The sequence below is a fragment of the Cricetulus griseus genome, chromosome 2 (assembly GCF_003668045.3).
Source record: "Cricetulus griseus strain 17A/GY chromosome 2, alternate assembly CriGri-PICRH-1.0, whole genome shotgun sequence".
Lineage (NCBI taxonomy): Eukaryota > Metazoa > Chordata > Mammalia > Rodentia > Cricetidae > Cricetulus > Cricetulus griseus.
Genome location: NC_048595.1, coordinates 236550434 through 236577080, shown reverse-complemented (window position 1 = coordinate 236577080; position 26647 = coordinate 236550434). Strand labels below are relative to the sequence as shown.

The 26647-nt window shown below is 37.7% G+C and overlaps 1 long non-coding RNA gene across 1 annotated transcript; it reads right to left on the bottom strand.

Annotated features, from left to right (window-relative positions):
- Positions 1–1285: 1285 nt before the first annotated feature.
- LOC118238350 lies at positions 1286–26647 on the bottom strand. Its single transcript, XR_004768409.1, has 3 exons — positions 26154–26647; positions 10365–10487; positions 1286–3420 (listed from the first exon to the last, which is right to left on the bottom strand). It is a non-coding gene; the product is annotated as an uncharacterized LOC118238350 (long non-coding RNA).

Genomic DNA, 26647 nt, shown 5'->3' with positions numbered 1-26647 from the left:
GTAATACATTTCTTACCCCTTCAAAATCATCAGATTAATACTGAATGTTTTTTCTCTTTTTGCCTTTGTTTCTTTTTATGTTTATTTGTCTCTTTTTCTTTTTGACAGACTTAATATGATATTTATTTCATTTGTCTTTGTTTTAGTTACAGACAAAAATGTTTTTTTTCAAGATTTTTTATTTTTATTATGTATACAACATTCTGCTTCCATTCTTCTGCACACTAGAAGAGGGCACTAGATCTTATATTGGATGGTTGTGAGCCACCATGTGGTTGCTGGGAATTGAACTCAGGACCTCTGAAAGAGCAGTCAGTGCTCTTAACCTCTGAGCCATCTCTCCAGCCCTAGTTACAGACAAAAATGTTTACAGATGGTGACAATAAGTAAAAGATGAGATCTTCCATTTCTTCATTCTGTTCAAATTAATACTAACCAGTAAGAATTTATTAAAGTTACAATTTAACCAAATTAAAATTGGACAGACCCTAAGAGAGACATACATGGTCCCCCAGAGAAGGGGAAAAGGACAAAATCTCCTGAACAAATTGAGAGCATGGTGGGAGGGGAGAGGGAGGTAGGAGAATGAGAAGCAGAGAAGAGGAGGGCAGAGGAGGACATTAGGGAGCAGGAAGGATGAGTCAGGGGAGAGCAAGATAAGAGATACCATAATAGAGGTAGTCATTATAGGTTTAAAGAAAAATCAGGCACTAGGGAAATCTCCAGAGATCTACAAGGATCACACCAACTAACAATCTAAACAACAGAGGATAAAGTACCTAAAATTCTCTCCCCTGATAATGAGATTGATTACTAACTTGTATGTCATCCTATAGCCTTCATCCAGCAACTGATGGAAGTAGAATCAGATACCCACAGCTAAACATTGAGATGAACTGGACTCCAGTTGCAGAGAGGGAGGAGTGATGAGCAAAGGGGTCAAGAGCAGGCTGGTAAAACCCACAGAAACAGCTGTCCTGAACATGGGGGAGCTCATGGTCCCCAGACTGATAGCTGGGAAACCAGCATGGGACTGATCCAGACCCCATGAACATGGTGTCAGTGAGGAGGCCTCAGAAATCTATGGGGCTCTTGTACTTATCAGTATTCATCCCTAGCATAGGAATGGACTTTGGGAGCTCATCCCACATAGAGGGAAACTCCGTGAGCCTAGACACAAGGGGGAGGGCCTAGGCCCTGCTCCAAATAATATGACAAACATTGAAGAACCCCCCTGGAAGGCCTTACCCTCCCTGGGGAGTAGAAAGGGAATTAGATAGGGGGTTGGTGGGGTCAGGGTAGGAGGGGAGGGAGAGGGAACTGGGATTGACACATAAAACAATCTTGTTCCTAATTTAAATAAAAAATGCAAACAAAATAAAATTGGAGCATTTGAGATCATTCCTGGGAAAACATGTGTGCTGATTTCCACAGAGCATGATAACATTGTGGCATAATGCTAGGCAGGAGGTTTCAACCCAGTATCATCTCAGAAAGAATCCAATATAAGAACAAAGGCAAATGAGGGAAGCAAAGATGCTATTTTGAGCAATCCAAATGATGTGTAATTTGAGAACTTCTAGGGGATAGAAGGAAATAGAGTATAAAATCAGTTTAAAGTAAAGTATTGGGATATTGTTTTGCATGCTGCTTCATTTTCTTTTCATTGGCAAACTAATGGAAATTAGAAATGATGGGGGCAATTAATAGCAGTGGGAAGTAGTGGCTATGGAAACATGAATGGGGCCAGGGGACATTACAAACCTCCAGTGGTAACAATCGTGGTCTGCAGTAAGACTCCTCTTCCCAGTCTCTTTTTGTAGGCTACCTCCCCATCCAACTTCACCACCCACCTGCTCTTTAATTTTCCCAAATGCTAGAGAAAATAGCACAGCTGGCAGAGTTCCAATAGAGCACAAGCCCGAATCAGGGGAAGTTCGAAGTTCAAATCTTCCTTAACCACTGTAGTCCTTGGTGATAATTAACAGCTTTGTTAGGTTCATGGGAGCAGCTAACAACATAATCAGTGTAAAGGGAAAGTGCTCTCTTTGGGCTACCTCCACAGATCTGCGAGTCTCATCATGTATGTTTAATACTAGCATAATCACAGCATCTTAGCGTTAATTTTGCTGCTAGGAAACAACTTGGAAAGGAAAGGGTTTATTCTACTCACAGTTCTATATAAGGTTTCAGCACAAAAAGCAGTGAGGGCAGGTACTCAAACAGAGCAGGAGCCTGCAGGTAGAAGCTAATGCAGAGGCCATGGAGGGTGCTGCTTATTGGCTTGCTCAACTTGATTGCTTGCTTTTTTTCTTTCTTTTTATTTTAAACATATAATTTTTATTTTATTCTTTGGGAATCTCATATCATGAACCCCAATTCCATTCCATTCATTTCCCAGTCCCTTCATAACTGTCCTTTACCATTATAGTGTCCTCCAAATGAAAATAAAAAAATAAAAACATTGATTTTAAAAAAAGCAGAAAACAAAACAAAAACCCACTTTGCTCTTCCACCTTCCCCACATCTCCTTACCTCCTTACCTCTTCACTGCTCTTATTGTTACTGGGAGCTGCAATGTGTCATCAAGTATATCCTTTTTTCAAACAGCTTTCCTTGCAAATGTTCTTTGTACTGGTCTGATTCAAGACCGTGGGATGCTGATATACTCTCAGTCCTGGACCCTCATCTAAACTCTTCTTGGATGTCCTGCTGTTGCCTGAGTCACGGGGAATCCTGCAACTATGGTTCCACAAGACCAGATGCTTCATCAACTCCAGCAGGTCACAGATGTGGTATATATTGGTGTAGGCCAACTCACAACACTGTATGTGAGTCTGAGTGGTAGCTGAGTTGGTCAGTTAGTCCCTCTGATGGTACTGCCCTCATTAGGCAAATAATAGAGCCAGATCTCCTGTGCTCATAACATGGAGGGGGTTCAACTGTCCCATGAAGGGCAGGGCTATCTCTCCCAGGGAGGTGCAGAGTCAGATCTCCCAGGGCCAACAGAAAGGCAGGGACTGCTCAGTACAGCCCTCAGGCTTCAACATGCATGGTTTGCATGTCCTAGCCTGGTAATATGGGCCATAGAAATCACCACAGACCCAAACTGTAGCAGGATCATGGAACTAGGCATAGCCTTCAGCAGCTTTAATCCCAGAACTAGAGAGGTATATAAGGAAGAAGCAAAGTCAGTCTTAGGCAATTAGTCTCCAACCACATCAAAGAGAGCATAGCAATGTAGGATTGCAGTGTGAGGTTTGGTGGAGAGCATTGGACTCTGAGGATTCATGGAGCCACTCATTCCAGTCTGAGGTAGAGGGAAGAGTAGGTGCTGTCTTCTTTGCTTCTCTGATCATTAGCTTGAAGATTGAACCCCAATGTCTATCTCTAGGACTTTATTATTCATATTACAAGTCTCTAAAAACCAAACAAAAGAAGAAGAATGTAAAATGGAAGAATAGTCAAAATGTCTTTCCCTTATATTTGAATAAGAGAAAATAAACTTCTGCAGGAGGTTTTTGCTCAGAAAAAAATAATGTGTTTTATGCCAATAATCTCTACATAAGCCCCACTCCTTCCCTTGTCTTTTTAATACATATGTCTACCTCTACAAAGGTACTTTCCAACCTCAATACAAAGATCCTTAAGAAAAACCACATGGATTTTGTCAAAGGCTTTTTCAGCATCTAGTGAGATAATGATGTGGTTTTTTTTTTTTAGTTTGTTTATATGGTGGATTACATTGATGGATTTTCCTATGTTGAACCATCCTTGCATCCCTGGGATGAAGCCTACTTGATCGTGGGGGATGATTTTTCTGATGTGTTCTTTGATTCGATTCACCAATATTTTGTTGAGTAGTTTTGCATCGATTTTCATGAGGGATATTGGTCTGTAGTTCTCTTTTTTAGTTGTATCTTTGTGTGGCTTGGGTATCAAAGTGATTGTAGCCTCTTAAAAAGAGTTTGCTATGTCCCTTCTGCTTCTATTGTGTGGAACAATTTGAGGAGTACTGGTATTAGCTCTTGTTTAAAATTCTGGTAGAATTCTGCAGTGAAGCCATATGGCCCTGGGCTTTTTTTGGTTGGAAGGCTTTTGATGAATGCTTCTATTTCACTAGGAGTTATAAGTAGATTTAAACTGCTTATCTGTTCTTGGTTTAATTTTGGTAAATGATATCTATCCAGGAAACTGTCCATTTCCCTTAGATTTCCCAATTTTGTGGAGTAAAGGTTTTCAAAGTATGACCTGATGATTCCCTGGATTTCCTCAGTGTCCCTTGTTATATCCCCCTTTTCCTTTCTGATTTTGTTAATTAGCATGTTCTCTCTCTGCCTTTTGGTTAGTTTGGATAAAGGTTTGTCTATCATGTTGATCTTCTCAAAGAACCAACTCTTTGTTTCATTGATTCTTTGTAATGATTTCCTAGTTTCTACTTTATTGATTTCAGCCCTAAGTTTGATAATTTCTTGGCATCTACTCCTCCATGGTGAGTTTGCTTCTTTTTTCTCTAAAGCTTTCAGTTGTTCTGTCAATTCCGTAGTGTGACTATTCCCCAGTTTCTTCAAGTGGGCACTTAGTGCTTTCCTCAAAGTGTCCCACAAGTTTGGATATGTTGTGTGTACATTCTCATTAAATTCTAGGAAGTACTTAATTTCTCTTTTATTTCTTTCTCAACCCAGGAATGGTCCAATTGGGTGTTATTCAATTTCCATGAGTTTGTAGGTTTCTGCAATTTGTATTGCTGTTGAATTACAGCTTTAAAGCATGGTGATCTGATAAGATACAGGGGGTTATTTCAATACTTTTGTAACTGTGGAGGTTAGCTTTGTTGCCAACTATGTGGTTGATTTTAGAGAAAGTGCCATGTGGTACTGAGAAAAAGGTATATTCTCTTGTGTTTGGATGGAATGTTCTATAGATATCTGTTAAACCCAGTTGGGTCATAACTTCCATTAGATATTTTGTTTCTTTGTTGAGTTCCTGTCTGGAGCTCCTGTCTAGGGGTGAAAGCAGGGTGTTGAAGATCCCTTCATGATAAAGATCTTGGAGAGAATGGGAATAACAAGAACATATCTAAACATGATAAAAGCAATATACAACAAAGGAACTGCCAACATCAAACTAAATAGAGAGAAACTCAAAGCGATTCCTCTAAAATCAGGAACACGACAAGGTTGTCCACTCTCTCCATATCTCTTCAATATTGTATTGAAGTTTTAGCTAGAGCAATAAGAAAAGAAACACACATCAAAGGGATACAAATTGGAAAGGAAGAAGTCAAACTTTCACTATTTGCAGATGATATGTTAGTCTAAATAAGTTACCCAAAAAACTCTACCAGGGAACTCCTACAGCTGATAAACACTTTTAGCAAAGTAGCCAGATACAAAATTAACTAAAAAAAATTCAGTAGCCATACTATATACAGATGGTAAATCCAATGAAAAGGAAATCAGAGAAACATTACCCTTCACAATATCCACCAGCAACATAAAATATCTTGGGGTAAAGCTAACCAAAAATGTGAAAGACCTGTACAGTAAGAACTTTGAGTCTTTAAAGAAAGAAATTAAATAAGATACCAGAAAATGGGAAGCTCTCCCATGATCTTGGATAGGAAGAATCAAAACAGTAAAAATGGCAATCTTGCCAAAAGTAATCTACAGAGTCAACACAATCCCCATTAAAATCCCAACTCAGTTCTTTACAGACTTTGAAAGAATAATACTCAATATGGAAAAACAAAAAACCCAGGATAGCCAAAAAAATGATGTACAATAAATGATCTTCTGGAGGCATCACCATCCCTGACTTCAAGCTCTACTTTAGAGCCATAGTTCTGAAAACAGCTTGGTATTGGCACAAAAGTAGAAAGATAGACCAATGGAATTGAATTGAAAATCCTAATATTAATCCACACACCTATGAATACCATATTTTTGACAAAGATGCTAAATCCATACAATGGAAGAAAGATAGCATCTTCAACAAATGGTGCTGGCACAACTGGATTTAGACATGCAGAAGATTGCAGATACATCCATATCTGTCACCATGTACAAAACTTCAGTACAAATGGATCAATGTTCTCAACATAAATCAAGCCACACTGAATCTTTTAGAAGAGAAAGTGGGAGATACCCTTGAATGAAGTGGCACAGGAGACTGATTCCTGAACATTACACCAGTAGCACAGACATTGATATCTTCAATTAATAAATGGGACCTCCTGAAACTGAGAAGCTTCTGTAAAGCAAAGGACACAGTCGGTGAGACAAAGCGACAGCCTACAGAATGGGAAAAGATCTTCACCAACCCCACATCTGACAGAGGATTTATCTCCAAAATATACAATGAACTCAAGAAGCTAGCCACCAAAACACCAAACAATGAATTTAAAAAGTGTGGTGCAGAACTAAATAGAGAATTCTCAACAGAGGAATCTGAAATGGCTGAAAGACACTTAAGAAAGTGTTCAAAATCCTTGGTCATCAGAGAAATGCAACTAAAAACATCTCTGAAATACCTCCTCACACCTGTCAGAATGGCTAAAATAAAAAACACCAATGACAATCTATGCTGTCGAAGATGTGGCGAAAAAGGAACACTCCTCCATTCCTGATGGGAGTGCGAACTTGTAAGACCACGTTGAAATCAGTATGGTAGTTGCTCAGAAAAATGAGAATCAGTCTACCTCAAGATCAAGCAATTCCTCTCTCGGGCATATACCCAAATAATGCATGTTCATACAACAAGGACATATGTTCAACCATATTCATAACAGCATTGTTTGTAATAGCCAGAACCTGGAAGCAACCTAGATGCCCCTCAACTAAAGATTAGATAGAGAAGATGTGCTACATTTATACAATGGATTACTACTCAGCAGAAAAATGCAATGGAACCTTGAAATTCGCAGGCAAGTCGATGGAATTAGAAGAAACCATCCTGAGTGAGGTAACCCAGACACAAAAAGACAAACATGGTATGTACTCACTCACATATGAAATTTAGACATAGAGCAAAGGATTACCTACAACCCTCTTCACCAAAAAAACTAGGAAACATGAAGGACTCTAAGGGGAAAATGCATAGATCCCAGAAATGGCATGGGGCAGGAACTCCTGAGCGAATTGGGAGCATAAGGGTTGGGGAGAGGGAGCAGACAGAATGAGAGGAGGAGGAGAGGAGAGGAGAGGAGGAAATGGGGGAGCAAAAATAATGAGTTGGGGAAGAATAGAGGACAGAAGGATGGGAGATACCATACTAGAGGGAGCCATTATAGGTCCAAGGAGACATCTGGCACTAGAGAGATTTCCAGAGATCTACAAAGATGACATGAACTGACAAATCAGGCAATGGTGGAGACGATAACCTAAATGCCCTTCCCCTCAAATGAGATTGATGACTACTTTTTATGCCATCCTAGAGCCCTCATCCAATGGCTGATGGAAACAGAGGCAGACATCCACAGATATACACTGAACTGAACTCTGGAACTTATTTGCAGGAATGGAAGAATGAAGATTGAAGGGGATGGTACCAGTGGTGAAACCCACACAAACAGCTGGCCTGAAGAAGGGAGAATACATCGAACCCAGACTGCTGTCTGGGAGGCCAGTACAGGACTGATCTAGACCCCTGAACCTGGATGTCAATGAGGAGGCCTCTGCACTCTAGGGGGCCCTTGGTAGTGCATTAGTATTTTTCCCTGGTGTAAGAAGGGTCTTTGAGAACCCATTCGACACGAAGGGATACACTCTTGGCCTGGACACATGGGGAAGGGCCTAGGCCCAGCCTAGGATGATGTGGTGGACTTTGGGGAGACCCTTTTGAGGGCCCTAACATGTCTGGGGAGTGAAGGGTGGATGGGGTTGGGCATAGGTCGGGGGTGGAGGAGGAGGGGTGGGGTTGAGGGAAGGGAGAGGGAGAAGGGATTGATATGTGAAACAAGCTTGTTCCTAATTTGAACTAATAAAAAAAAATAAAAAAGAAAAGAAAAGAAAAACCATATGGATAGTTCCTAATTTTTGCATTGACCTTTTGACAGGGTCCCGGACTAAGGTCCCAAAGATCTTAGCATAGATGACTCCATGATGGAAGTGGCACTCAGGCTGTAAATCTTCGCAACCCTCCCTCCCCGGCCAAAGCTAAAACAAAGGCCTAATCCATCAAAGTCCATAGTTATTGGAAAGTCTCTACATGTACTAACCTTGCTTTTTAGGCTTCTGAACTTCTGCTTCTCGCTGTTTGTGTTAAAGGAAGTATGTCAACCTAAAACAATGTTTTTCTCCTTAAAAACTCATCCTAAGAAAGTTTTGGGTTTGCACTGGAATCCTTAAAACCCACTGTAGTCACCACTCAGCTAACGAAAGACTTTCAATTGTCTTAAGCCTATGTTTGAGAAGTCTTCTCTGGTGAATACCCCACAACAATTCAAGGGATATGATGTAAAGGCATTCCTAGTCTGGAACAGGCATGGGTTCAACTAAAAAAGCTGGAAATATAATGAAGGCTTTCTATGTTCTGCCAAATATGTGTCATTTCTGTGTGAGTATGCCTTTCCCCCTTTCACTTTGGTGTCTCTCTCCAGTGACTGCTGTGGTTATTACAGGACATGCAAGACTTGATCTTTATACCTTGTCACCAAGGGAGGATATTTTCTTTGTCCAGGCACTGGATAACCCTTCTGCCCATGTAATAAACAAGGTCAGAAGGCTTGCCAGTGGCTGTCCTCCCTCTGTCTGTCATAACTCTTTAACTTTTTCTTCCGTCTCATTGGGCTTGAGACTATCAGTCACCTCTCACTTCTTTTCTCATCCTAGTTCACTGTATCAGACAGGAATTCCCTGAAAAATACAGTTTCTCTGCTTTTCCTAATCCTAATTAAATGGGAATTTAAAATCTAATTTTCTATAGCCAGTGATAATAGAAGTATTTTTACATGAAAAATGGGAAATTCTTGAAACTTTCATGTAGCCATGTTCTAGTCTCAAACACAAAACAGAATAATCAGTAAGGCCTAAATTTTGAAGATCATTAAGCAAACAATTACTTTTTATCTAGAAATATTAAAATTTAGTTTAGTAACAACATACTCCCCATATAAGTTACCTGAGTGGTTGTTGACATGACAAATTTAAAAAATTACAAATCCCCAAATTTGTTAAAAACCATCTTTAGTTTCCTGCCCCAAATGTCCTTTGGAATCACTCTTGACTGTTTTTCTTCATTATTTTTTTGAGATAACATTCTGCTTATTTTTCAAACACTGATGTGTTTATAATTTCTCCCATCTACTTTGTAGGCTGCTTTTATTAATTCTTTTGTCACTCCTGTGTCCTCAGTGGCTCTAATGCTGCCTAAAACCCAGAGGTGCTCACAGAAGAAGTATTGAGTGATTACAGGGATGACGCTAAACTGCTATTGCTGCCAAAGTCTCAGGGAAAAGACACAGAATTTGTACAAAAGTTAAAGAACATGATACTTCTAAGCAAGTAGCACTGGAAGTTTTTCACAAACCAGACTGTTTTGTACCTCATTCTACCATCCAAGAATGTAAAGACTTAAACTTGTGATGTTTGACTAAAAACAAAGGAAAACATCTTCGAAATAAAATTAAATGGGAAGAAAAAGAACATTAAAGAAAAGTAAGGTGGTATCATGGAAATACTTACACAGTTGAAAGATACAATTTAAGGAGACTAAAGAATAACAAATATAATGTGAATGCAACCGAGGTGGAAAACAGGATGATTTTATGTAAATATATGTTGTGTAATAATTATCCTAACCAAGTTAATTACTATATAAATTGCCACCAAACATTATAGGCTGAATTCATTTAAGAAAACAAGTAGAAATGCATAGTTAATACAGATGAACTGTCAGTGTTGTCCAGGTAATTACATGCTACTTCATTTATGGTTCTGAAAGATACACAGTGGAGCTTATATGTTTCTGCTTTTTGTAAGTAGACTGTCTCACAAGAGACAGATGCAATAGTTTCTACACTTTGAAAATCATCTTGGAAAAGGAAAAACTAGAGAGCATTGGTGGTTGACAAGAACTTCTGTTTCATGAAAAGGGACTAGCAAAGAAAACACAGGAGGATTTGGAGAGCAGTGAAATCATGTCACATAAACTAGATTCATATATTGTTGTATATCATAATGCTGCTACACATTTGTGTACACCCTTAGTGTGCTCAACACTAAAACTGAATCCTTCTGAGACCATGAATACTGGATGATTATTCTATGTCCATTAGGCTCATTTAGTATAATTACTATGTCTCTCTGTTGTGATGATATAGGTATGTGATGATTAGGTATGTGTAAGCAAAAGAGAGTACTCACCTCTAATTTTGCACAATCCTCAAAGTCCTTTAAAACCAACTTTAAAAAATCCATATATATACAAAGAAGCTGAGTACAGTACACATGGGACTCCTCTGTACAATCTTAGCATCTCTTCTGAGCCTGTAGGTATTTCAAAATAAAAGTTTTAAAAATCCTTAGTGTCTCTATAAAAAGAGAAATTCTCACTAATAAGTTTTGCTGCATTCCAAACAGATATAATAAGTATGTGCTGTTTTGACAGCACTCTCATGCTTTGTTTAGTCCAAATACTGTAAAGAAAGCCCTGCCTGAAGTGCCTAGGTAGATATGTCTGTATACTTAGAAGTACTGGTTATGATATTAGAGAACAGCCCCGAATATTGTGATTCAATGATAGATACTAGACGGTGATTTCCGCTGCTTTATTTCTCCAATGTGAAATTGCCACTTAGCCTTCATAAAGATTTTAATGAAAAAAATTAAGAACATAATCAAATAGTCTGCAAACAAACCAGCAAACTAGTTGAATGTAATGGCCTGTGGTAGATCGACTACGTTAGCCTCCATAAGACAAATAAATAGAATTATTTCTACACTCCCATGAGAGGTTGATTGAATGCGAAAATGTAACAAAATTATCCATCTACCCCATTGATTTCTAACTTGTTTCCAGTCTTAGCTCCTGAGACACAAAACAAAACAGATTTTTTATATGTGGAAATGGAAAGCAAACACATATTTATTTTACTTTCTTAGATTAAAATTGAGAATGAAATGATATAGATTATGAAATTAGGTTGCAGTATACAAGAGATTTCTGAAGAAAAATAAACAAAACTTGTAGGAAATCAATTAGTTTTGTTTATTTTGACCACTTTCCCTTTGGAAATATCTGGTACAATTTACTTGGTAGAACTCACCCTCAGCTCCACACTCTAGTTTATCTTTTCCCCAAACATTCTTTTCTTTAATGAAGAAAATCCAAAATGAAAGAAACAAAATCAAGTGATTAAATATATGCCTCCTCTAGTTCTCACCTGAAAAATAATAAATATGCCAGATACCAGAACAGTTGGATGGAGAATGCCACACAAACTTTGAAACATATGTGGCTTTATCTAAATGGAAAACAGAAGGATGAAGCCAAATATTCCCACCAAGTAAATGATACATGGGAAGTTAGCAAATGCAAACATCCTAAATAATTGTGAAAAATAACCAACTAAATACATATTTATTTAAGAGGCACCACACAAATCAATGTTAGAAGATTCACTAATATTTGTGTAATATTGGTATGAAACACATTAAAGGGCATTTGGTCACACATACCAAACATCCAAAGACTGAATGAGTACTATATATCAGCTAATGTTGGCTTTTTGCAATGGAATGTGTGACCCTTGAGAGAGGCAATTGCATTAGGGTAGAAATAGGATACCGTAGGACTTGATATCTGTAGTAAGACAAAAAAATATGGACGTCTTTGTCCTGGGAACCAATAAGCAGTAAATACAGCAATCTTAAATCTGTTAAAAACATTTTCAGCAAAGATATAAAAGTAAAGTGACTATAATATTCCTCTCATTAAAAGAAACTTGGTTTTCTTTCTTTCCAGTACTACATTTGTAATTAAGTTGAAAATTATTCACTCATTCATTCATTCATTCCTTCAATAGCAGAAAATATTACAGAAATTCCCAGATTCCTGAAGAAAACAAACAGTCTGGTATACATAGAATAGTAGGTCAGGTTCAGAAAAATTGGCATAGAGGAATGTGGACAGGGGATAACCCGTGATCAAAATAAGACTTCAAAGTATCTAGGTTGGGGAGACAAACAGCAGTTTAAAATGTCTAATCAAGGTGCATGCAAGTTCAATGTGAATTATTTCCCAATGAGTGTCAGAAAAGGTGAGCAGCCCAGTGGAATGGTGGGAAGAGGAGGCCAGGAGGTGAAGGGTCACGCTGAGAGGCCCCAGGGACCCCTTGGTTCCTCCTTCATCTTAGTGCCACCGTGGATAGGCTTCATTCCTTTCCTCTTGTGCTTTTACATTTTAAAATAACTTTTACTTAACAGAAATACAACATATCATGCACAATGTGTTTTAAAATACATACAGATCTACTAAATCAAACTGGTATGTAGATGCGTATCTCACATACTTAACATTTTTCATCATGATAGCTAAAATCTACTCAAGGATCTAAAATGAACTGCTGTTGACTTTCCATGGTTTTGTGGTTTTTACCTTGCCTAGACAAGTGTTCAAAGCAGCACCCACATATACTGTGAATGGCACATTTGTTCACCCAGACACATGTAGCAGATTTATTATGCTGAGACAGAATCTTAAAAAATATTCTATACTTTATTAAAGTCCTCTTTCTCTGCACTTCCACTCCCTCTGCTGGTTATAAAGATTGAAAACTCTATACTTTGTGAATCTGCTGTGGCTTCAGCTGGAACAGAAACATGGCTAAGGAAGCTATCTATGGCTATTAAGCTCACACCTGAAAAGCAGCACCAGTCTCTCACCTGACCATGATGGAGTTGTTCATGGTGTTGGCTACAGGACCAAAGATTGTTTGTTTTGTCACTTTGCCTTTTCTTTTTTCCCTGCAACTATCTGTAAACTTTCTCCCTGTTCTTTTCAGGGGGCTGTAGCAGATGAGTAGGCAGAGGTTCTGGGTCTGCCTTAGCTCTAGATTTCTATATACCTTAGAACAGCAACAGGACCAGAAGTCTCTCAAATGTGACTGGATGAAATGCTGCCACTGCACTTTATAAAGAGGAATCTGCCCTGCATAGAGAGCTTGAGCTATCAATGACAGTAAAACCCCCAGCACTCTTTTGTAAACTTCTTGCAAGTTTAAGGATAGGGCTCCCAAGAAAATTTCATTTCAAAATCTTAAAAGTTAGATGTCTATTTCTTAATAGTATAGCACAAGAGCAAATTCTTGCTCTCCTTTGGCTCTTTTAAATTTTGTTTATTTGATCCTATTCTGTTATTTTATTATTATTGTTGTTGTTGTTGTTGTTGTTTTTGTTGTTGTTGTTGTTGTGCCTGTTTCTATCCTAAAGGAAAAAAAGAGAAAGGCTCTGGATTTGGGTGGATGGGGAGCCAAAAAGAGCTGGGAGGATTGGTAGAGGAGAAATTATCAGAATATATCCTATGAAAAAAAAAACTGTTCTCAATAAAAAGCAAGGCTAATTCTAGCTTGTGGTTGTTATGATTCAGGCTCAGAAGTGACTATTACTCTAAAATGATTTTAAAACCTTCGTCTTTAAAAATGTAGCTTAATTGTACAGAACTCGATTTACTGAATCCTAAGGCCTCGATTGGTTTCTAATGTCTTTCCTCTGTCAGGCTTTGGAAATTCATTCCCTCACAGCACTTGCTTCATGTGTTTTATGTGCTGGAGTCATTTGGGGTCCTATGCCAAGTCACACAAAAGAAACTTGGCAGTAGCTTGAGGAAACAATCCAGCAACACCCTTACTGTTTGCTCAGGTCCAGCATTTCCTCCTTGTTCACATTCAGTGACTAACACCCCAGAGAAACCAAATCTGTTTGATACAAACCACGCTTCCCAGAAAAGCAACATAGATAAGACCCCCACATGTTAGGTGTGTGCTTATTTGTGGCTCTGTTTGCTTTTGCAGAAGTGATACAGGAGGGAGGTAGAGGAGCTTCTGCTTCTTTCTTCTGCCCTTCACGTGATGTGGGACATGATGCCCAGACTCAGCAGGAGTTCATGAAGAATGGAGCAAAGGGAAACCCTCATCCTTGTCTCTCCTGCCAGCTACAGGACCGTGCTGTGGGATAATCCTTTATGCCGTGAATATGTATTCCTCTCCTTGGTTAATAACAAAGCTAAATTGGCCTACAGCATGGCAGAATAAGGCTAAGGGGTAAAGCCAAACTGAAAATATAGAGAGGAAGAAGGGAAGAGTCAGAGAGATGCAAGCCAGCTGCCAAAGGAACAAGATGTGCTAGAGAACAGGTAAAACCCCAAAGCCACATGGTAAAAAAGGTAGATTAATAGAAATGGGTTCATTTAACATGTAAGAGCTAGTTAGTAATAAGCCTAAGCTATAGGCCAAGCATTTTGCTATTAATACAGTCTTTTGTGTGATTATTTGGGACCAGACAGTCAAGACAAAAAGAAAAGCCCCATCTCCCTTTTCAGGACCAAAGTTTATATTGTTTTTTCCTCATCTGGCAGTTTTGCACACATTCTTCTCCCTGCTCTTTCCAAGAAAACTTGGGGGCTAAGACTGTGTCTTATTGTATGTAGAATATAGTTCTATCTTTTCAGTAACCAAGGTTTTAAGTACGAGGGTTCTGAATACATATTTTTTGAGTGAAAATATTGAAGGAGATATTCATTTAAGCTCTTCCCAAGGCATATAAAAATCTGGACTTCTTTTTATTAATAATAATGACATTAATAATTATAACTGCTGTATTTACTAAATATTTATAATGGGTTGGGTCTGCATTAAACTTTACAAATATTATCTTATTTTATACAGCCCAATGAAATAAGATCCTATCTTTTTTCAATTATTTATTTATTTATTTATTTATTTTTTCCAACTTTTTTATTTGAATTAGAAACAGGATTTTTTACATGACAATCCCATTTCCTTCTCCCACCCATCCTCCCCTACCCACCCCCCTACTAAAACCTTATCTGTCACATATCTTTTCTGCTCTTAATTTCACACATGAGAAAAATACATCTTAAGCAATTAAATTATTCCCTAATTGCCCAAGAACTCTACCCTAAATAACTTATATTGTCTTTAATTATTGTTTTCTGAAATTCCTTGGTCATATGGAACACTGATAATGGGAAATTGGGGTCTCATTTTATTACCCTAAAACTCTAAGACTCCTTTCCAGAGGACCCAAATATCAAAGATGTGTCTACATGTAACTGAGGACAGGTACAGGGTAGGAATTCTCATGGAAACCAGGAAAAATGTTAAGTATAAACATTGTCATTGGGGATGAGGCATGCACACGTGATGGCATGCCTATTTGTATGCATGTTTGCATATTTGTGTATGTGAATGCATACACATATACATATACCTGCAGAGGCCCATGTATGAAGAAAGAAGTTGAAATTAGGTTTCTTCCCTGATTGTGTTCTACCTTACTTATTGAAACAGTGTCTCTCACTGACCCCAGAGCTCAACAAATCTTGATTATCTTACACTAGGTATCCTCTTTGCTTTTGCTAGCCACACACAACTTTCACATGGGTTTTTCAGAATAAAATTTGGTGCTTATGTTTCAAGGTTAAGTTCTTTATCCAGGGAGCTGTTTCCTCAGTTTCCACTGTCAAATCTTCACAACCATAATAGTGATTAGGGAAAGGATAGTTTTGTTTTTGCAAGGGTTCAAATGTCTAGGGAGACATTGAAGAGTCTTTAACTAAGCATTCACTGGTTTAATAAAAATGTCCTGTTGACAGGTGCTGTTGCAGGGATGATCAGGACTCACATCTCTAATGACTGAATCATTACGAGTCAGAATGGCAAGGGATTGATTAGTAATGTATAGAATACACAAGTTTAGAAAAAACAACACCTAATACCATCTGAGGTTGCTCCCAAGTGTCTTCACATAGAAGGGAAGGAGCAGAATGATCACATTAGAGGGACACCGTGAGGAAGAGGTAGCCTATGCTTGCAAAATAAAAATTGGCTTCACCAAACTCCTAGTAATTCTACTCAGCAGCCTCCACACCTGGGATTTATGTGCAGTTTAGAAGAGTTTCAGGGTAGAGTGATAAAGTGCTGTAACATGTAACTAGATATTTTGTTTCCAGGAAGTCACACTACTAAAGAGAAATGTCTATTTAAAGGCATGCTGTGGAACTTCAGGATTTTTTTGACCTGGTTGTGACTAGTTAATCAAATCAGCTAGAATACTGTGGTCAGGACTAGGGTAGGTTAGTCCCTCACAATCTATTAGTTTAAATGTCCTGCAGAAGGGCATGTGAGGACATCAGTGCATTCTCCACTATGGCCTTGACTCTGCAATGGGAAAAAAATGAACATGCATACTTCTTCTGAATGACAGACAGAATTACTGAGGTACCACTAGGAAAGAATGGAACGTAAGCACTGATTTTCTGCTGTTAGGAACCCCAGATTGTGAGCTATGAAGATATAAAATAAAATTACAAAATCATTTCTTGGTTAGTGAATAATAATATTTTCATTCTCCTAGCCTTCATTAGTAGCAGAATACAAAAATTGCAAACTTTTATTTGTTGAGAGTTTCAGGGAGTATTCTATTTAAATCATTTCTTTCTTCCCCTACTTCTTCCAGTTCCTCCTGTGTATTCTCTATCACCAATCCTTCTCAAATTCATAGTCTCAAAAAAGCTTCAAAAATGATTTTATTCAGTGATTGACATGCACTGAGGTCAATCTTCTAGATAAAAAACTATTCTTGAATATTTAACCTAAGTATTAATGAAACTTCCAAATTGTTCCTATAAAAATACTACATATCCATGGACTTGTCAACTATTCCAAATATATTTCCAGGTATTCCCTGGAAAACTCTTAGTGTAAGCTTGGTGTGTGATGATTGTAAATTCTTAAGAGAAAAAGACTATTTGTTGTATATTTAGTGTCAAATAGCTAATATAAAAATGTAAATATTGCTGCATGAATTTTTATTAGTACATGTGACGTTAAGTATTCCTTAATAGTGCCAATTAAAAGATGCACATCTATTTGACAGAAGAATATATCATGTTCATGGCTCTCTAGCAAGTCAAAGGGCTTGTCCATTTTTTGACATTATGTTTACTTAAATGAGTTTATCCAAAGGGAAAGAGGAATGTTGCAGGCAGCTTTGAACAATGTTGTGATTGTAACTAATTAAGCGCTCTCAGCTCTATCTATATTGGGGCGACTATTTACTTGCCTTGTACGTACTCAGCTGTAGACATGTACACCAAAAATTCTTGAACTTATTACCTTTATAACTACAGCAAGCAGTTCCCAAAGCTGGCTGGGAGTTCAGGCAATATCCATCCAGTCACAGAATGATCCGTGACTCTGTAGATCTGATCTAGTACTGGTATCTAAAGTCCTACTTTCACTACCATAGTGTTACAGACACATGAGAGTTAACTTTTGCCACCCTGAATAACATCCTTAAGTATTCACTTAAATTGTGCTCCTTTGAAGGCAAGGAAAACTAGTCCAATGTTTCTCTAACTCTAATGTGCATATGAATCTTCTGAACATCATTTCAATCTCAAATTTGGATGGTGGATGTTTGAAGTGAGCCGGAAGTCTTCCCAGGAGTATATAAAGTATACAGTAATTGACAAGGAGATATCTGGTTTCTGGTGGGCCCACAACTCTGTTGTTGTCTCTCTCTTTAGACCTTTGCCTGTGAAATAAGTTTTACAATAGGTCGTGTCCTAAGATCAGTCCAGGGTTACTTTTGTAACGGGTGAGAGTATAAATTCAGCTGTTGAGCTATTTTATAACATTTGAAAGCTCACACATGTACAGTAAATATAACTGTAGGTATTAGATGCTTAGATGGTATGTTTATTATGTTATCATGGAATACTAAAGAGTAAGGGCTTGAGGAAGCATTTTCACTGTCACTACCAACCCAGAACTTTGAAGGGTTATGTGAAATACTATTAGGATCATTTTCTTTCATTTATATAAATCTGTTTGGGGAACTAGAATGAACTTTCCAATAATTATTTGCAAACTCTTCTTGGGTTTTGTTTTGATGTATTCATTTTCTCAATATAGTGCAGAATTCTAGATGCCCACTTTAAATCTCTCCATTTTTACATTTTGGCTACACTCCATTCCCAGTTCCCAAAGATCAAATGAAAACAAATATTGCAGTAAAAATCTTGCTTCTGGGATATTTAGTTCAGTTGTACATTAAGTTTGTGAGCAGCAGAAATAAACAGAATTTTGAGGTGTTACTTTATCTACACTCAAGTTCAAAATCAGACTGACCGTCATACTTTTACCATTTGTGTACCTTAAATGGTATATCTGCTCACCTTTTGTTTCATTGTACCAATTGCTAAAGCATTAAGACAAAAGATTTCTTTTAGCAAAAAACCAAATTATTTCCAATTTTCCTTTAAAGGAGTTAATACAGCAAGTGCAAATATTTAAAAAATGTGGATTGTTTCTGGTGTTCAAATCGTAACATGAAGGATTGGAGAAATGATTTATATATTTAATGCATTCATGACTGAACTGTTTGTGTACTAAATATGATGTTATGGCATAAATTAACTTAAGCTCTTGAAATTTATAGATGAATTCAAAAATGTAAATCTACTCAGAAAAGGCTATTTATCTCATTCATTTGTATGATAATTGATGGCTCATAATGAAATAAGCTGATGCACAGAGTCCAGCTAAATTAGCCTTCCCGTAATGTACTGTCTTGAAGTGACTTCACATTCTCATTAGAGCATCTCTAATTTCTAAAACAAAATTAATGTAATTAGTGATCAAATCAATACATATTGATCATGAGTTTCTTCAATATGGTTTGAAAATATCAGGTCAAAAGAAAGGGCTTTGTAAGATCATATAATGACTATAAAAAATCAAAATAGTGAAAAGAAAACAAGCTTTGTGCAATGTTCCAATTAGCTATTATTCATATGTGGAAGTAATAATTTCATTGTTGTTTAGACGATATTCACAATAATGTGCTAAAACCCCACTCCTTTCTTCAAACTCATCAATCTGGCATTCATTGTTCTTATAGATTTTTCTCTTTGTAACTATCCAAATGCACCTTTTCCCCTCCCTCATGGTGCAGAATTTCAGATGACTAATCACTCAAAAAGAGTTCTCTCTTTTCACATGCAAATGTAAGCAAGATTTTAAAGAAAAGTATTTCCAGCCCCCTGGACCGAGTACCTATCTTGGGAGGGGGTGGTCTCTGGCTAAATATATTCAGGAAGGACTTGAAACCCAGAAAGAAAATCAAAATACATTTGTGGAAGTCAAGGGACTGCTGCTTTTCTCCATACTAATCAGCTTATTTCTGTGTGAAATAAAATTGTACTTCTGAGAGACATGGAGAGGGAGGGGAAAAAGGTGGCAGGGGGCATCTTGCCCCCAACCATACCAACTGCAAGGTATGGTTCATCTGGCTTCTGCTGATGTACACATACACAAGGACACTTATGATGGATTGCCTGAACTGCTTAAATCCTTGTTCTAAGCATCAGTAGACAATGAATGTCTTGGGGACTTTTCTGTGGAAACTCGAAAGAATGTATCATCGCCTCACAGGCCAAGTCTGCCTTAGCCTGGGGAGAGAGAGGATACAAGACAACACTGTGAGGGATGGGGGTGGGCAGTTTGCAGTTGTTGCCAGCCAATTTGCATCTGCATTTCAAGGACATGTTAGGGTGGGGGTCATATTTCCTAACTCACTAAGGTCTGCATTTCAAGAAGCTTTAATACATGGAAATAGATTTTCTATCTGTCTCTGATGAATTGCAATTGCTCTCTTTAAAAAGGAAAAAGAAGAATGAAGATTTTCTGGCAATTTCCATATGTGAACATAAATAAGATTGTGTGGTGTATAAATTTATAAGTTGTTTTTATACAAAAGAATGACAGTGACAAGTGTAGGTTTCATTCTTTTGTGGTTGGATCCTGTTTATTTGTCAGTGCTCTCAGTGGTCTGTTTGAGAAGCAGACACTATCCACCAATGCTGTTCTTGGTACTTGTGTTAAGCCAGACTGGAATGCAAAGCTAAAACCAGAACCACAGATTTTAAAATTAAAGTATGTTGTTGGTGAAACAATAAATTTAAATTTTCTGTATGATTTTTAAATTATCTGAAGGGCTCAGTACATATGTTTAGAGGTCTTATTTTTTAAATGAGACATCACAGTAATGTAGTTCACCTGTCACTGATCCATGTGACAGTTTGGAAAAAAGGATTCCATGAGTAATTTTGAAGAAAAGGTTCAACTCCTTCAATTTGTGGGAAACTCACTGTGCACATTAGAGAAATCATATTGTAAAAAAAAATCAACATTATTCTTTCAACTTTTATTGCCATATCTTTTTCCTTTATTTCTGAGAATTTTATCACATCTACCCTGATTCTCCTTCTTGGCAGGAAAAAATCAAGGGCTACACAGAAGCTGAGGATCCTTGCCTAGATTTGTACTTTTCTTTGTCATTCCCCATTTCCCAATTCACCTTTTCCAAGGCGATCTCTCACTGCCTTGCTTTTCTGGAGAGTGGAATATTTCTGTTTGTTGGTAGCATTGATTTGGAGGTGATGCTTTCCTGAGACATGGTCTCTATAAGATGGCTCAGTCACAAAAGGCATTGTAGTCAGTTCTTCCACTTATCAGGGCCTCAGCCACCTTTAAAGCTCAAGAAGGCCAGGTTTTGATGTTATAGATCAAGATCTTGGAGTCACCTTTATAAAAGCTGAAAGTGGTGCTAATTTTGTCTCACTCTATGTTTGAAATTATTCTCTGTAGACATGCTATACATCTTGACTCAAAGGATGATAAGAAAAACTGCACCCAAACTCAAGTACATAGGACTACATAAGGAAATGAAAACCATAATGCACGATTGATTTCTAGAGGCTTCTCTGAAAGTCTTATCTGAAGGAATTCTGCTTTATTTACAATTCACAGCTGTTTTTCACATTCCTGTGACTCCTATTACCTCAGAGTTGTTTGCCTGTCTATCAGGACTCAGACTAGTGGTGGAGGACAGACAGAACTGATCTGTCTTATCTTATTTACTTTCTAACATCAGGTAGAAACCCTAGATGGTAGGTGTGTGGAGTTTGGGCTTTTTTCCCAGGAAAAAAATGTGAATTAGAATGTCTGGACTCTAACTGCCAAAGTTCAACTCTCCATTCTCTGAAGACTTGGCCACTCAGTTAGCTTCTCTGAACTTGAATTTCCCCAACCTTACAGTATAAATAATTGTACCTTGTTTATGGGATTAGTCTGAGAATTACATTTAGAATAATGCTCAGCAAATAGTTTGAATTGCTATTAATCTTGCTTCCTTCCTCTCTTTCTCTTTCTCTCCTTCTCTCTTTCTCTCTCTCTCTTTCTTCCTTTTTGATTTTACAAGACAAGGTTTCTCTGTGACTTTGGAGACTGTTGTGGAACTAGCTCTTGTAGACCAGGCTGGTCTCAAACTCACAGAGATCTGCCTGCCCCTGCCTCCTGAGTGCTGGGATTAAAGGCATGTGCCACCACTACCTGGCAAACTATTAATCTTTTTTTGGCAATATCCAATAATTTCCCAAGCCTCTGTTCACAGGGGAAAGTGAGGTATAAATGAAAACTGTTGAAAGTGGCAAGTCCAGTGCTTGGAGCATACTACAGGCTGAAAGGCAGCATCTACTTTATATTTACAGTTTATTGGTATTTGTGAAAGTCTTAAATACACTGAGAGGAGCCACTTGGATCTCTCATTATGATCTATCTTCATTTCATAGATGTAGTAGCATGCAATTGTTTTTTTCTACTCCTACTTATTGTTTTGCATGGAGGGGGCTGGGGCCCATGCTTGTTGTGAGTACTCATGTAAAATAGCAAGGAATGTTCCACTCAGTGTTATTTTCCCTCAACTCTTCTACTCAGAAGCACCACACACTGTAGTGTACATCAGAAAAGAAATCACAGTTGCATCTTTGAGTTAGAGATGGGAAAGAGGTTCATTTTTAATGGTACTGAAATACCAAATGAACCCAAATTAAGCAGTGCTTATTTATTTCTCTTGGCATACCCCAAAGAGTTACTTTCGGCTGTTAATTGGAACTTCTAAGCCCTTTTTATTTACAAAGTGTTTTGCAGTCATTGCTATTGGTGATGTATAATTCCCTCCTGAATTAGGCAACTTGGGCTTCCCTCTCAGCAGACTGGGACACAAGAGTGGATAAATTTGCTCAACCCCTTTCATAGGGCAGCCTGGGTGCCTGTTTGCCTTGTTTTGACTTGTCAGATCACCTTACCCATGTTCTCCTGGACAAAGGGTTTTTGGGGAGTGACTGAAAGAAACAGTGACCTAAAATCCACTTAGCACTTATTCTTAGGTGGGCTCCCAATTAAAAAAGGAACTGTCCTTGCAGCAGTAGGACTTCTGGTACATTTTGTTTTTTAAAGAGGAAAGAAAAATAATAGCCTGCTTATTGTTAAATTTGTAGTGCCAGTCATGACAAGCATAAGGAGAGTAACACTTCTGTCAGCAGGGTGCTTATCTGTTTTACTAGTTCAGAAGTACTTGATTGATGTGAAAGACCAAGGTCTCAGTAAAGATAATTTAGGCATTTCCATACAGTTTATACTTGTGTTAGTTGTGTCCTGCAGGGGAGTCCCAGGGGGTGGCTTCCTTGACCTTCCCTATAAAAGGTAATGCAAAGAGATTGCTCTAGGAACCAGCCCCTAACAAGACTAATGATGCTTTCTATGCCTAATATCATTCTGCTTTAGAGATGCAGAACCACATTCCTCCCTTGATGATTCCATGATCTATTAAGTGTTATGTGACAGATAAATTAATCATTAAAAACTTACTGTTAAGTCTTTACAAATAAGCGCAGGTGTACACTGATTCTCGTTGATCTCAGCCCTCCAGCATGAAGCAGATGACACACAGCAGCTTGACTTCCTAATAACCGGTCTCGGAGACTCAAACAGAGGAGGCAGCCTACTTTCTTTCATCCAGCATTGTCCCCTTTTATGTTTACATTTTTAGAAAGTTGTTGTAACTAAAAAATGGTAGTTGAGGGCAGTCAGGCCATTTTTTTAAAAATAATTTTAAAAGCTGGCTTGCTCAATGGTAAGCGTGAAGCATTTTCATTATTATCCCATTTGATTTATTTTATCCATTCATTGCTGGTTAGTATTCTAAAGTCCTGATCCAGAGACCTGGCCTACATCTTGTGTGTGTTAGCAGTCACTCTGTGAATACTGTTGAATTGTGGTGGGTTGTCTTCCTAGTGCACTTTAATTATCTTAATAATTTCCAGAACTAATATTTTCTACAGTCGAAAAGAAAAGAAAAAAAGATAGCAAAACATGTGAATACAACAAAAATGAGAACATGCAGCTGAGTTACTGCATTTGTCTCATAAGTTCCTATAAGAACATCTCTTACAGTTGGAAAACCAGTATAGGACCATCCCAGACCCCCTGAATGTGGGTGTCAGTTAGGAGGCCTGGGCAACCCATGGGGCCTCTGGTAGCAGATTAGTATTTATCCCTAGTATACTAATGGACTTTAGGAGCCCACTCCACATAGAGGGATACTCTCAGACTAGACACATGGGGGAAGGGCCTAGGCCCTGCTCCAAATGATGTGACAGATCATTGGAAGATCCCCCATGGAAGTCCTCACCTCCCTGGGGCACAGAAAGGGTACGTGATAGGTAGAGTTTTAGTTGAGGGAGTGGTAGGGGAGAGAGGAGGGGAGGAAGAGGGAATTGGGATTGATATATAGAACAAGCTTATTAGTAATTTAAATTAAAAAAAAGAGTAGTTCTTATACTTGTGGACAAACTTTGGATAATAGAAATTATTTAAATTCAGGAACTATACTAGGAATAATGTAGCAGAATAACATTAGAAGAAAACAGAAGGCAGATATGCAGGAAGGAGGGAGGGAGGGAAGGAGGAATTTATGGATTAAAAAAGAGACAGAAGATTGGTTGAAATATTCTAGATTATAGATTGCTATAATTCACTTTGGTAGAAATTGCATGTTTTGTTTGAATCAAAAGTCAGTTTAAGAAGATAAAAATTTTGATGCAACAATTAAAATACTTAGTTTAAGAACAAATTCTGTGAAGACAGGTTATTTGCTTAATATTTTACAGAACTATTTTATGGCTAGGATCAAAACACAGGATCATTTGGAAGGAGAATTAAGTCAAAACATTTTTTCTGGTTTCTTAAATTCATTATATGTAAAGAAACTCTTCATTCATTTTGAATTCTGTGCATTTGGTGTTGATAATATCTTTGTTTTATTTTCCTAAGTTTCTAAAGAATACTCCTAATTGGAAATAAATGTAACTCATAACTGGCTTCATTAAACACTAGCCATAATTAACTCCAGAGTTGTAATACATCAGGAATGTGGACAGAGATATAGTTTTCATTATAAGAGTATGTGATTTGTATAAGGAATAACAGTTGCTATGATAATAACTAAAATGCATCCAGCATTTATTGTGTGCCAAACACCTTACTAAGTTCTTCTATGATATACATTTTATGTTTTGACTCTCTTGATTATCACATCATATTCCATTAGCCTGTTTTATTTTCTTGCTTACAGAACATATGCCCAAGAACATATAACTATTAAGGATCAGAGCCATGATGGGGAAAATATATGTTTCATATAATAAATGACAAGATTTCAAAATTTCTTCTCGCCTTTTTTATTAAGACTGATCAGCTAATGGCATTCTGGAATTTTACAATTCTGAACCTGTGGTCTAGAGAAATTAAATGGTTTGCTCAAGGTCACCCAGAAGAATCAATGACAAATTAGAAAAATTCTTGAAACCTACAATTCTACTTGAACTAGTTTGGCAATTTACCTTGGGCCACAGTCCTGCCAGGAGTGAATGGATCCTACTAGGCAAGAACAAGAGAAGTTGAATAAAAATGGATAACTTATCATGGGACACATTTGAAAGTAAGAAGTATAACATGAGTCAGGGACATACTGGGCATACATTTCTCTTGGCTATGATTTTTTAAATTTATTATTATTGTTTTTAGTTATATGTTGGGGAGGATTATGTGCACATGAGTACAGGTACTCTGAGGCTATTAAGTGTCAGATCTCTATAGGGCTGGAATTATAAGTGGGTGTGTGCAACATGACATTAATGCAGGGAACTGCACTCAGCTCATCTAAAAGAGCAGTACGTACTCTTAACTGCTGAGCCAAGTTTCCAGCCCCCTTGGGTACAATTTTTACTTCCTATCGATATTTTATTATTTTTTGCTACCACATCTTGTGTCGTACCTCTGTCTGTCTGTCTGTCTGTCTGTCTGTCTGTCTGTCTGTCTGTCTCTCATATGTGTGCGCATGCATGTGAAGGCTAAGGACAACCTTAGGTATTCCTCAGATACTCAGAAGTTGTCCACATTGTTATTTCAAGACAGAGTCTCTCTCACCAACCAGGAAACTGCCAAGTAGGCAGGCTGGCTGACCAGCAAGCCTGAAGAATCCACCTGGCTACACGTGGTCTGGGCTGGGATTACAGGTGTGGACCACCTGTAGACAACTTATTAAGTGGGTCCTGAGGATCAGGCTTTGGTCACTCATGCTGGCAAAGCACCTCCCCAAACTAGGTAGTGATCTTTTAAGTACTGCAGCATGTTGAGAGAAAATATTTCTACATAAAAGGGATTTCAAATAGATTTCAATTCAAACAATGCAAACATCTAAAACACAGGAGCACATTTTTTTGTATTCCTTCATGTTTTCCCAAAATTAGCAAAAAATAAAGTAGAGGGGTTTGTATCCACAAAAAAATATTTTCTTTCACAGAAATAAAAGTGTCAGAATTAGCAAAGGAAAATGCAGGACACATAGTTACATTTAGATTTCAGATAAGCAATAATAAATTTTTAGTATATAATTGTTCCCTAAGATATTGTGATAACTTATACTTTATCTGGAAACTCTCCTTAGAAATGTTCTCAGTTCAACCATGGTTCTTTTCCAGCACACCTGTGGAAAGAGCCTACTTACCAGGATGGCAGAAAAGCAGAAGTCTGCTGGGGATCTCTGTAGTTGCAATAGTGGCATTGTTTAACTGATTGCTATATTGTCTCTGGCTTCACTGGAGACACAGCCATCTGGGCTCCCCAATCTGTGGAGCCAAATAGATATATGGAATGTAGACACCTATTTAGGAACTTGGCCTGTAATGCAAAGGTATCTATCAATTGTTTTATATTCTATTGATGGAAGTCACTCTTATATTTAAGCATGGTGCTAATGTGAATATTCAAATTGTGGCTGCATTGTAATCTAGCAGCATTAGTTGGATTATATGTCTGTAGGCTTTATGTAATTTAGGATGTACTTTGATGACCATAGTACTAAATTTTATTACACAGAGGCATTCGTTTGCAGGTCTACTGCACAATTCCTCAAAAATGACTTATAATGATTTCAAATGTGTAATGCAGAAAAAAGAATTCTCAAAACATCACTCTTATTTAATTTAAAAAATTGCTTAG